The following is an 11,298-nucleotide window of genomic DNA, read 5'->3' as shown; positions in this document are numbered from 1 at the left end:
AAGAAAGATACTAGTTTTTTTTTATTTATTATTATTATTATTATTATCATTATCATGTAGCATATGAAAACTAGAAGAATTTCATTTTCTGGTCTGTTTGTCCTAGCATGCTTCTCTAGGCTTGTCATCAGTTCCACTGGAACACAGGGAATGTAAAAGATATTTTAATGCAAATTACTGAATTTGATTAATTCCATTCTCCTTATAAAATTGTCTGCTGTAAAATTATGTCTTATGTGAAACAGTTATAATTTGCTTGCTACTCACAGTATTAATACCTATTAAAACTGACCACAGTAGCATGCACTCAGTTGTTGCAACATGCAAGAACCCACAAGATTTATTTCAATGTGTCTGGGGAGTGCCAAAGCATGAAAATTTATTGAAATTTAAAAGGTCTAATGTAACTATTCTATAGATTGTGGAGAAAACTGCCAGTCAACTCAGAATAGCTCAGTCAGCTATTTCTAAAATCACAGACTTCTTTAAAATCCATTTTTATGATGTTTCTACCTGAGTTACACCTGCCATAGGATTTTTTCAGCCTCAATTTCAAGACTTGTAGTGTTCATAGACCTCTTTAAGCACTGGAAATTTCACTATATGAAGCCAATTAATTTAAGAAAACGCATATATAAGCAGTGCTAAAGTCATCTTGCAAAAACCTCTTACAAACAACGTGTTTATCATCAGTACTAATTAAAGCCTGGAATCTGATCCCAGAGTTAGAGACTATCCCAGCACTGGCTGCAGATCAGCCCATCTAGCAAAACAAACCCTCTAAGCAGTACCACATGGAAGACCAGTGGTCTCCAGTAGAATTGGCTTTTAGAGATAAGATCAATGGAGAGGTGAACATGAGTAACACTATTTCAGTGCTTTGATACTCTGGTGATAGGTGCTATAAAAAACCAACCCGCACTCACCAAGCATGGCAAAATGCCAGCTCAGCCCTTTCTCTTGATGGACAGAAGCAATGCAGAAAATGGTTTTTCTTTACACAAAATAGCAAGGGGTGGACAGAGGTCCATGACAGTGAGGTGATAAAGTGACTAGAGCCTCTTCCTCCTGCAGAAGAGCAGCATCTTCTCATAAGAGGATGAAAATGGCAACCATAAAGCGAGCAAACCAGCCAATAAAGATTATTGCAGGCCTGCTGGCATGCAGAGTGCTAAAAATTTGCGAACTTCAATCCTTCCTGTGTATAACATGTAGATCAAACTATTTCTTACTGCTTCCAGCTGTGGGAGGCTGAACATATGCAGCAGGAAACCTGCAGCTGCATTTAAAGGGAAGAAGGCACCCAGATGGTGTGTGCACAGATGGAGGGAGCCTGTGCTGACGGCACTGCCCGTCACGCAGCACCAGATGACACATGGAAGCTGCTGGGGAGAGAAGGACAGCTGTGTGGGGACACCACAGTGCCTTCATGCTGTGTGAGGTCCATTTAGGCATCATTTTGATGAATTTGGAGGTATCACAACCTTGGTCTGGCCCTCTATGCTGGGGCCCCTATGGAGCACTTGTTTAGGGGAGCTGTGGTGAGGCATGCGTGGTGGATGAGGCTTAGTCAGAGGAAACCATGTAAATGTCAGCAGTAGCTAATTTGTGGCTTTATCTACAAACCTAATTCCACTGCAAGGTTGTAAACACATACATGTTTCCTAATCCCTCTGCTCCTCCTGAACGCAGAAAGCATTCTAGTCTGCCTGGAAAGTCTCCTCTGCACCTAGTGGCTCCTAAGAAAGGGCCAGTTTATGAATGTAATCCCAGAAAATGATAGATTCATTCATTTACACTGGAGGGAGCCTCTGTTGGCACCCAGCTCTGGCTCTATGAATGGGGTTCACCCTGCTCTTCTCTAGGACTTTCCCCAACTTTCCCAATCAGCTCTCTTATGCATCTCTCAGCTGGCTGGTTATTGCAGATCCCACATTTTCCCAGCAGATGTAGGGCCACTCTGAGTGAAGGAGAACTTAAACATGAGAAAATGCAACACAAAGGACTTTCTGCCAGCTCTGCAGCCCTTAACACCTTGCCTATGGGAGCACATAAACAATGATGGCTCTCCCTGACCGACTCATTGGCACCATGCTCTGTTAAGGTGATAAACCAGAGTACAGGACTGATAAGAACAGGAAATGCAAGAGTACAGGGAATGAAAATACACTGTGAGTATGAGATAGGAGAAATGTTGCTATCAACACTGATAAATTAACTGTGCCCATCACTGTCTTATAAAAACGAGGGCAGTGGACAAAGGATGGATTTCACTGCACTTACACTATACACATCTTCAGAGAAGGGTCACCACAGCCAAACTGCTTGGGGAATAGTCAGTATGCTATGCTAACTCCCAAAATGAGGAGTGTTCGAGATATTGGTGGTTGGGAACCGAAACTGGTACTGAAAATGTGCCAGGAAAGGCAACACATTAGCAATATGCATAACCATGTCTCAGTGCCCAGATATGTTCCCTGACATTGTTCAGTATATTTGCGCATGTTTTGCCTTTGAGATTTGATCACCATGTAGTTGATGTGGTTGACATTTCTACCACTGCAATGTGCTAATTGATACTTTTAAGAATATAGTCTTCTGAATATTGTTGCAGGTGGCAAAAAGAAAGGAGCAGTAACTTCCTGAATGAGTGCATTAAACAGAAAGATATATAATCTGTGGAAGTAAGACATTATCATTTCTTCACATGCAACACCAGAGAAATCACTCTGACTAAATGTGTATTAAAAGGACAATTTAATCACCTGGCAAACCTAACAATGGATGAAAACCTATTCCCTTTGAGTGACATTCTTGATACATTCTCATAGCAAGGACATAAATACTCCCTGACAGCCTTGTGAAAAAAAAATACTGAAAGGGGAACAGTGTATAACCTGTAGTGAGATAGAAATTGCAACTGCAGATTAGTCAAATGTCTTCTGCAATCTGGTATTCTGTCTCTGACAGTTGTTAGCACAGGTGCTTTGAAGAAAGGTGCAGACCCCACACAATGTACTGCTATGAAATGACTTGGCCAAGAAGAGTTTCTGCTTAACTTTAGGAGATACATTATGTCCCGGAGCATGATAGTTTATCCCAGCTTTCACGACTCCTACACTTTTATCCTAGCTTGTATGAGTAGATGCGATGATTCATGCACGTCATTTGGTGCTGCTTTTAGCATTCATGGAGAAAAGCTAACTTCTCCTTCTTGCTCCTTTGGCTGATTTTTACCCCTGGGGTTGTCGTGGGGCTAGTGACAAAAGAGGCAGAGGGAGATGCTGTAGCTTCAGCTTATAACACAATTAGATTTGGGTAATTTCTTCCCGACTTAAAAAAATCAGGAGCTGCAAAGGGAACTATGTGGCATTAGCATGGCCTGCCTTGCTTTATAAATGTATAACTTGCAGGTTGAGCCAGACTTTATTTCTGTTTATGTTGTGGTACGACACCTCATGACTTTGATTTAAGTGGTGGAGCAGGTTGGGGCTTTGGTGACTTTCCACTGGCTGGAGATTTCCCATCAGGAAGCCAAGTTCACCTGCTGGCTTCAACTGTGAGGCTCCAGGCACCTCTAGGCTGCTGCTCATTGGTTTTGAGGCCTCTCTTGGTGAGTAAACTAATGACGTTCTTCTATTCCTGCCATCTCCTCTTACCCAGAGACCCACATTGCTCTCAGTACTCACTGATGTGGTCCCATCAATCCATCATCATGTAGTGTGGTGTGGGCCCTGACACCTCCCCCCACCCCTCATGCTGGCTTCCTCACAGAAATTGCAGACCTTGTTTCCATTTGCAAGTTTGGACCTCTGAGGAAGGAAGAAATGCTTTATGAGTCACCACCCTTAAAAGCTTTACACTTCAAGATGTAAATGTAGGAGGATATTGTTCAGAGGTCTCTCAGTTTGCTCTAAAAACCTGCAAAATCTTGTGTAGGAACCAAAATCATGAATTTCTCTATTTGGCTATATGGAAATGATTATTGCAAAATGCTGATACCTACAGAACTTTCCATGTAATTTTCACAGTTAGGAAACAGCAAATACAAAGCCCGTCAGCTCTAAGCTGGCTCAAGAATTGAGCTTCCATTTACCATTGCATGCTTTGCTCTTGGCGCCAGTAAACTCTAAGCAAGTTGTCTACAATAGCAAACACATAAGTATTAATGACATGTTTTAAAAAAGAATTCCAAAATGTTGGGTATATCAGAAGGGGAAATAGGTAGAAAAGAAGATGAGAGTGTAGTTCTTAAATGGCTTGTAGCAAAGGGAAAGTCCAGTTCCTAATGTATTGTGCAACTATCTGGTAAAAAATTATGCAAGCTCTGGGTGCCATTTAATCTACAGATTAGGAACACTGAAGTTGCTACAAGAAAGGCCAAGCGCATCAGTGAACTAGCACAAGTACTCCACCCTTGGAAGATCTGTAAATACAGTATTACAAAACCATCTATCATCTCTCCAAAACCACTGCAGGAAAGGTAAATATTAATAACTGCTAATAACATCTAGGGAGAGTAAACTGGGATTTCTGGTGGGTGATGTCTAGTGACTATGACAATCTCAACAACTCCTTCTGTGATCAAAGTGGGAAAGAGTCTGAGAAAGGAGGGCTAAGAAATGAGAAAAATGAAGCCAATTCCAAACACTGAATTTCGTTACTGAAAAACTAGGAGTTTAAAAAAACAATAGTGACTTGTCTTTTGATCTGGACTTGTAGACATCACTTGGTTGACTTCTACTTCATCTGAGAAGACCTGGTTCTTTTTCTTTTGGGGGTTATTAACCACTGAGAATTTGGATGTCAAGGAATATGCTAAATACTATGTCTATGACTGATGTGAAGAAGCAGAGGACGGTAGTGCCTCTGATTATTCAGCCTTGTGAAACCTTTCTTGCTCTGTTTCAGCCCCCTGATCTGCTTGAGAAAGCAGCTGTTGAGGGAGCTAAACAGGTAAGATCAGGAGAGTTCAATGTGGATGTTTATGATGGGAATCTGTGGGGCTATAGCAAAGACTGGCACATGGAGCATCTTGGTGAAGGACACGTGCACACATTTTTGGGATGCTTGCTCTTGTCAGATTAAGTTAAAGCCAGGTCTCTGACCTTTCCACACAGTGTTGAAGCCAGCAATATTTCTGCTAGTTTATCAAGATAAAAAAAGAGGGAGTTCAGATCTCACAGAAGTGCTGGCGCCAAGCCTGCCCCAGGATGAGAGGGACCAATGCTCGGGGAGAAGCCCATTGATGCAGACAATCCTGTCACGGCATCGCCCTTCGTCATCAGTTGTGGTAACAAGGAACTACTGGTGGTAGTGGCAAGTTGGCAGAGTGCTTACAGGGCTTTGTACACATCATGTGCTACAAGGAGACGGATGCTAAATCAGCTCCTTAAGCTAAACATGGCACTCAAGCTTTCAATGAAGGGCCTCAAAGTCCCCTTTGACTTTAGCATGGCCAGAGGTCTTATTGCTACCTCTGCCAGATATTACTTAATTTTTGATGAACGGATTTTCAAAACGACTCAGTCTTATCATAGCATTATATAACTTTTTAATTCAAAGGGACTTTTAAAGGTCATCTGTTCCAACCCTCCTGAAATGAGCGAGAGCATCCTTAACTAGATGATGTTGCTCAGACCCCCATCTAGCCTGTCTTTGAATGTCTCCAGTGATGGAGCATCCACAACCTTTCTGGGAGACCTGTTCCAGTGTTTTGTCATCCTCATTGTAAAAAAAATTTCTTCCTTATATTTAGTCTAAATCTACCTTCTTTTAGTTTAAAACCATTGTCCCTTGTCCTTCACAACAGGCCCTGCTAAAAAATTTGTCCTCATCTTTTATATAAGCCTTAAGTACTGAAAGGTTGCAAGAAGGCTTCCCTGGAGCTTTCTTTTCTCCAGGCTGAGCAAGCCCAATTCTCTCTGCCTTTTCTCAAAGGAGAGGTGCTCTGGCCTTCTAGTCGTCTCCATGACTCTCCTCTGGACCTACTTCATATCTTTGTTGTGATGAGGACTTGGGAGCTGGATGCAGTACTCCAGGTGGGGTCTAACAAGGGCAGAGTAGAGGGGCAGAATCACCTCCCTCGACCTGCTGGCCACCTTTGTTTTGATAGAACCCAGGGTTGGCTTTCTGGGCTACGACCGCACATTGCCTGATCATGTCCAGCTTGTCATCCACCAGTATCCCCAAGTCCTTCCAACAGGGCTGCTCTGAATCCCTTTATCCTGCAGCCCATATTGATAGTAGGGTTTGTGGACCCATTGGTCAAGCTTGTAGTAATCTCAAGCTTGATAATCTATATATGTATTAGCTACACTTGTCTGTTCCCTGCAATTATAATACTACCTGATATTTACTTAACTTCTGTTGTCTCTATGAGATACCCTGCCAGCAAACTCCATCACTGAAGTATCTGCGAAGTGTGTACTTGGGTGAAACAAATGTTTTAGATGAGACGGGACACTTAGGAAACATGCTGGAAGTATCCATCCACGCCTCGTGAGAAGAAAATTAACATTATCCCTTTCTTTCTAAACTTGCTTCTTTTCTTTTATGAAACAAAGTGAAACTGCAGGAGAAGCTGCAAATGAGCCTGACTGACGTTAACGGGAATTGCATACTGCAGGCAGATACTGAAGTGCACTTTCTTTGGCACATGACATGGAAAGTGTCGCTGCCTGTCCTGACATTCTTTAGCGTATAAAAGCTAAAGGCCTTCCCATGCATCAGGAATCTTGACATAATGTAAAATTTTCAGAGACACAAAATTGCAGCAAATCGCACATTACTCTTTGTGAGAAGGTGCCTACACAGAGGTGACTAATGGTGATCTGTGTGCTATAGTGATTTTTTCTAACTTAGATTCTCCAGTGATGTTTCAGAAGTTCAGCTCTCATCCCCAGCACTTCACTGTGGCTTGGCACAGAAGCTGCACCACCAGCCACTGAGGTAGCCAGGTGTGATACCTGCATTCACACTGCTAATTTCTGTGTTTAAAGGCCCATCTTCACAACTATGACAGAGTACATAATACCAATGACAGACAGGGACCCCAAAAACCTGATCAGAAAAAGCAGCATCCTGACCCAGCTTTTCCTTGGGCTGTTGCAGGAGGACATAAGCCCCACAGACAGGGCGTGAGACCCACAGAGATGACACAACAGTAGTGGGTCTCTGGAGCACCTGACAGGCAGAGAGGGGTTATTGTCTGTGGAGGAATGAGATGCTGGGGAAGGGCATTTTGGGATTACATGATACAGTATCAGACATGTAGGGAAAAACCAAAGGTGGAGAAAGAGAGGTATGAAGGGGGTCTGTGAAGGAAATAGCATGTGACAAGAGAGTGATAGCAAAGGTATAAAAGGGGCAAGTCATGTGCAAACAGGCAACTGGTCAGCACACTTGTCTGGCCATACCCTACACCTCATCAGTACAGTCTGTCCTGTCTCCTGATTAAATGCCACTTCAACTCTTCTCCTGGGAGAAGGATCCTATTCAGCATCCATGGGTGTGGTGGAATCAGAGTGCAGAAGCTGAGCAGGGTTGGGGGTAGAGGTACATGTGACAGGAGAGGCTGAAGTGCATGTGTATTGTGTTGGTGCATATGTCAGCGTGTTTTCATAATCAAATACCAAGCCAGACTAGCTGGAGAGTAGGATAAGAGGCCTTGGAGCCAGATATTGAGATGCTTGTTGTAGTTTTGGGCCATGTCCTGGAAAGACCCAAGGGTTTGTGAATCATCTGTAGGAGGGACCAAGGGATACAGGGGGCGCCTGAGAGACTTGTTTGTGTTTGAGCACGAGCAAGGGAGTTTATGCCTTAGGTATCTGGAGTGATGTCACAGCCTCAGGGGTTTGCATGGCTAGGTGCCGGTGCCTGGAGAGACTGGGATCCAGAGGCAGCTGCTGGGCAGACTGACAATACAACCCCAGTCGATGGAGGGTCCAACATTATATGTATGTGTACATTTCCCACTCCCAACCTTCATCCTGAACTGCCAGAAAGCAGGACAGGATTAGCCCATTTGAGACACCTCTGTCTGTGTGAGTATTTCTGCCTATGCCAATCTGCATGACCAGCAGTGCGTGTTCGTGCATCTTGTATGAGTGTGGATGTGTTCCTGTGGTGGCTATGAGCTCAGCCTCTCTGTGGGACAGACCTGGGGGTGCAGAGCTGTTGTTGCCTCACCTCAATCAGGCTGTGTTTGGCAGCCCCTACAATAGATTACTTGTAGAGGCATGGCTTGGTTTCGTTTTGTGTCCATTCATCAGTTTTGCTGAGAAAACAAGGAGTCAGGTACTAGCAAAAAAGGGCATTTGGGCTGATTGGATTTCCCTGAAAACAAAAGGTGTATCTGGACTGTAGGACTAGGTTTAAGATCCCAGATCAGCTCTGCTGATTAGTGTTGTTGGTGTAACTTGGACTTGAGTGTACTTTAAACACCCAAATAATTACCCAAGCCTCCAATGGTTCTTAAAAAATGTTCTGAGATTGCCCATGGTCCCGGTAACCTGCAGCTCATTGAGGTCTGGCCTCATCTGCAGTCAGGTCTCTGCATGACAGATATCATGGCTAGGCTTCGTGAACGAAGATTTGGGAAGGGCTCTACCCACGTTTCTTGCAAGCGCGTTGGTGGCTAAAAAGGCCAATATGAGAAAGGCATGTCCGGTTGCAAAAGACACAGCAGAAAGACTCCTTAGGTGGTATATTCTGTAAGGCTCGATTCTTTCTGTGTTGTCTTTTCTCCTCAAGGGTGATCCTGCGTGCTTTCTCAAAAGCATCAGCAGCGTTATAAATGGTTTGTCTCCAGGCCTCCCGATTTGAGGCCAGAGTAGACCACTTATGGTGATCAATATGGCCAAGGCTGAGTTGTTGCTTCAGGGAGTCCTTATATCTTTTCTTTGGGGCTCCTCTCTTGCGGCAGCCAGTGGCAAGTTCACCGTAAAGCAGGATCTTGGGGAGGCGGTGGTCCTTCATCCTAGAGACGTGCCCAGCCCAACGCAGCTGTGTTCTCAGCAACATGGCCTCAATACTTGTGATTGCTGCCTGTTCGAGAACAGATGTATTGGTCACACAGTCTGACCAGTGGATGTTTAGGATTGTGCGGAGACAGCGTTGATGGAAGCGTTCTAGGAGACGCAGGTGGTGGCGGTAGATGACCCATGATTCGGAACCATATAAAAGAGTAGACAGCACTATGGCTCTGTAAACACTGATCTTGGTACTTTTCTTCAAGTGTTTATTACGCCAGACTCTTTTATGAAGCTTTCCAAAAGCACTATATGCCTTTGCTGACCTGTTATCTATCTCCCTGTCAATCTTACCATCCGAGGAGATGAGGCTGCCTAGGTAATTAAACTGTTGGACTGATTTGAGTTCTGATTGGCCAATGATGATGTGGGGATGATGGGGGACTTCCTGAGGTGCAGGCTGATGGAGAACTTCAGTCTTCTTTAGGCTGACTTCCAGCCCAAAGAGCTCAGCAGCATCTGCAAAGCAGGATGTTAAACGCTGCAGAGCTGCTTCTGTGTGGGCCACAAGGGCGGCGTCATCAGCGTAAAGCAGCTCCCGGACAAGATGGTTTAGGGTCTTAGTGTGGGCCTTCAGTCGCCTTAGGTTGAATAGGCTTCCGTCAGTACGATATCATATGTAGATACCGTCCTGATCATCGAGGTCTGCCGTGGCCCTTTGGAGCATCATCCTGAAAAAGACTGTGAATAGGGTCGGAGCGAGAACGCAGCCTTGTTTCACACCATTCTTTATTAGAAAGGGCTCAGAAAGTGTGTTGCCATATCTGACTTGGCCGTGCTGATCCTCATGGAGTGAGATGATCATTTTAAGGAACTTGGGGGGACAACCTAAACGTTCCAAAATCTGCCAGAGACCTTTTCTGCTCACAGTATCGAAAGCCTTGGTGAGGTCGACAAAGGTTACATAGAGACCTTTGTTCTGTTCCCTACACTTCTCTTGCAGTTGTCTGAGAGCAAATATCATGTCTGTGGTGCTCCTGTTGGCTCTGAAACCACAGTGACTTTCAGGTAGAATTCCTTCTGCTATAGCAGGTATTAGTCTGTTCAGGAGTATTCTTGCCAGGATTTTGCCAGCAATGGAGAGCAGAGTAATACCATGGTAATTTGAGCAGTCTGATTTGGTACCTTTCTTCTTATACAAGGTGATGATGACTGCATCCCGAAGGTCTGAAGGTAGTTCGCCTAGTTCCCAACAGCGCACCACAAACTCATGAAATTTAGCATGGAGTGCAAGGCCCCCATGTTTCCAAACTTCAGGTGGAATTCCATCAACCCCAGCTGCCTTGCCGATTTTCACCTGCTGTATGGCCTTGAGGGTTTCTCCTAAAGTGGGGGCAGTATCCGATTCATATTTCACCGGTTGTTGTGTGATGGACTGAATTACTGAGTCTTGTACTACACGGTTGGTACTGAAAATAGTCTGAAAGTGTTCAGACCATCTATTCAGAATGGAGGTTTTATCTGTCAGAAGTGTTTGACCATCTGCACTGAGTAATGGGCTTTGGACCCAAAGAACTTTCTCCTGGCGTGCTTGAGCACTGCAGTGGCAATCTACTCTCACAAATATGACTCCAACCTCTTTCAGAGTGCAGTTGGCTTCTCCTTCTTGATTTCCCCTTGGTGTTTTGCCTTGTAATAGAGGGAGTTTTTAGTTTGATTTATATGTATCTATCTATCTATCTATCTATATATATATGTAAAGAAAGATATATCTCTCCTTTGCTTCTTTGCCCAGCTGACTATATTCTGAGGAAACCTCCCGCTCGCCTCTCTGGAAACCAGTCCCATAATATTTTACAGGCTTTAATAGAAACAGCAACTTCAGTAGCAACACATCACCATCATGTACCTTCCTTCAGAAGGGATTCAGAAGATGCACAGACACCCTCATTTGCATAAAGGGATCTCCTTTAATGCCAAAACCAAAACAGTCTGGCTGCAGGGTCATTACAAAGGTTCTGGGTAAAATGGTAGTTTAATGTACAGTGCCCCCAGTTTGTCCTTTATTATCAATATAACAAAAAGGATTAAAAAGGAAGATGCCCTTGAAGAAAAAGTTTGTAAACACAGCACCTAAAAAAACATGCCCTGGGAGTCTTTATCTGCATAGCACAGAGAGATGAGGCAAATATAACTGCCTCATATAAACGTAGAAAAGTGGGTCCTGAAGCTCACTTTCTGTCCAAGGGATTCACTGCTCCCTTTTTCTGGTCCACGAACATGACAGGTTATTCTCTCAGTTCCATTTTAGAAGTCCAGTCACTCA

Source organism: Neopelma chrysocephalum, unplaced genomic scaffold (genome assembly GCF_003984885.1).
Source record: "Neopelma chrysocephalum unplaced genomic scaffold, ASM398488v2 Primary Assembly neopelma1_25, whole genome shotgun sequence".
Lineage (NCBI taxonomy): Eukaryota > Metazoa > Chordata > Aves > Passeriformes > Pipridae > Neopelma > Neopelma chrysocephalum.
The sequence above is the reverse complement of the archived record's forward strand: the minus strand, read 5'-3'. Positions refer to the sequence as shown.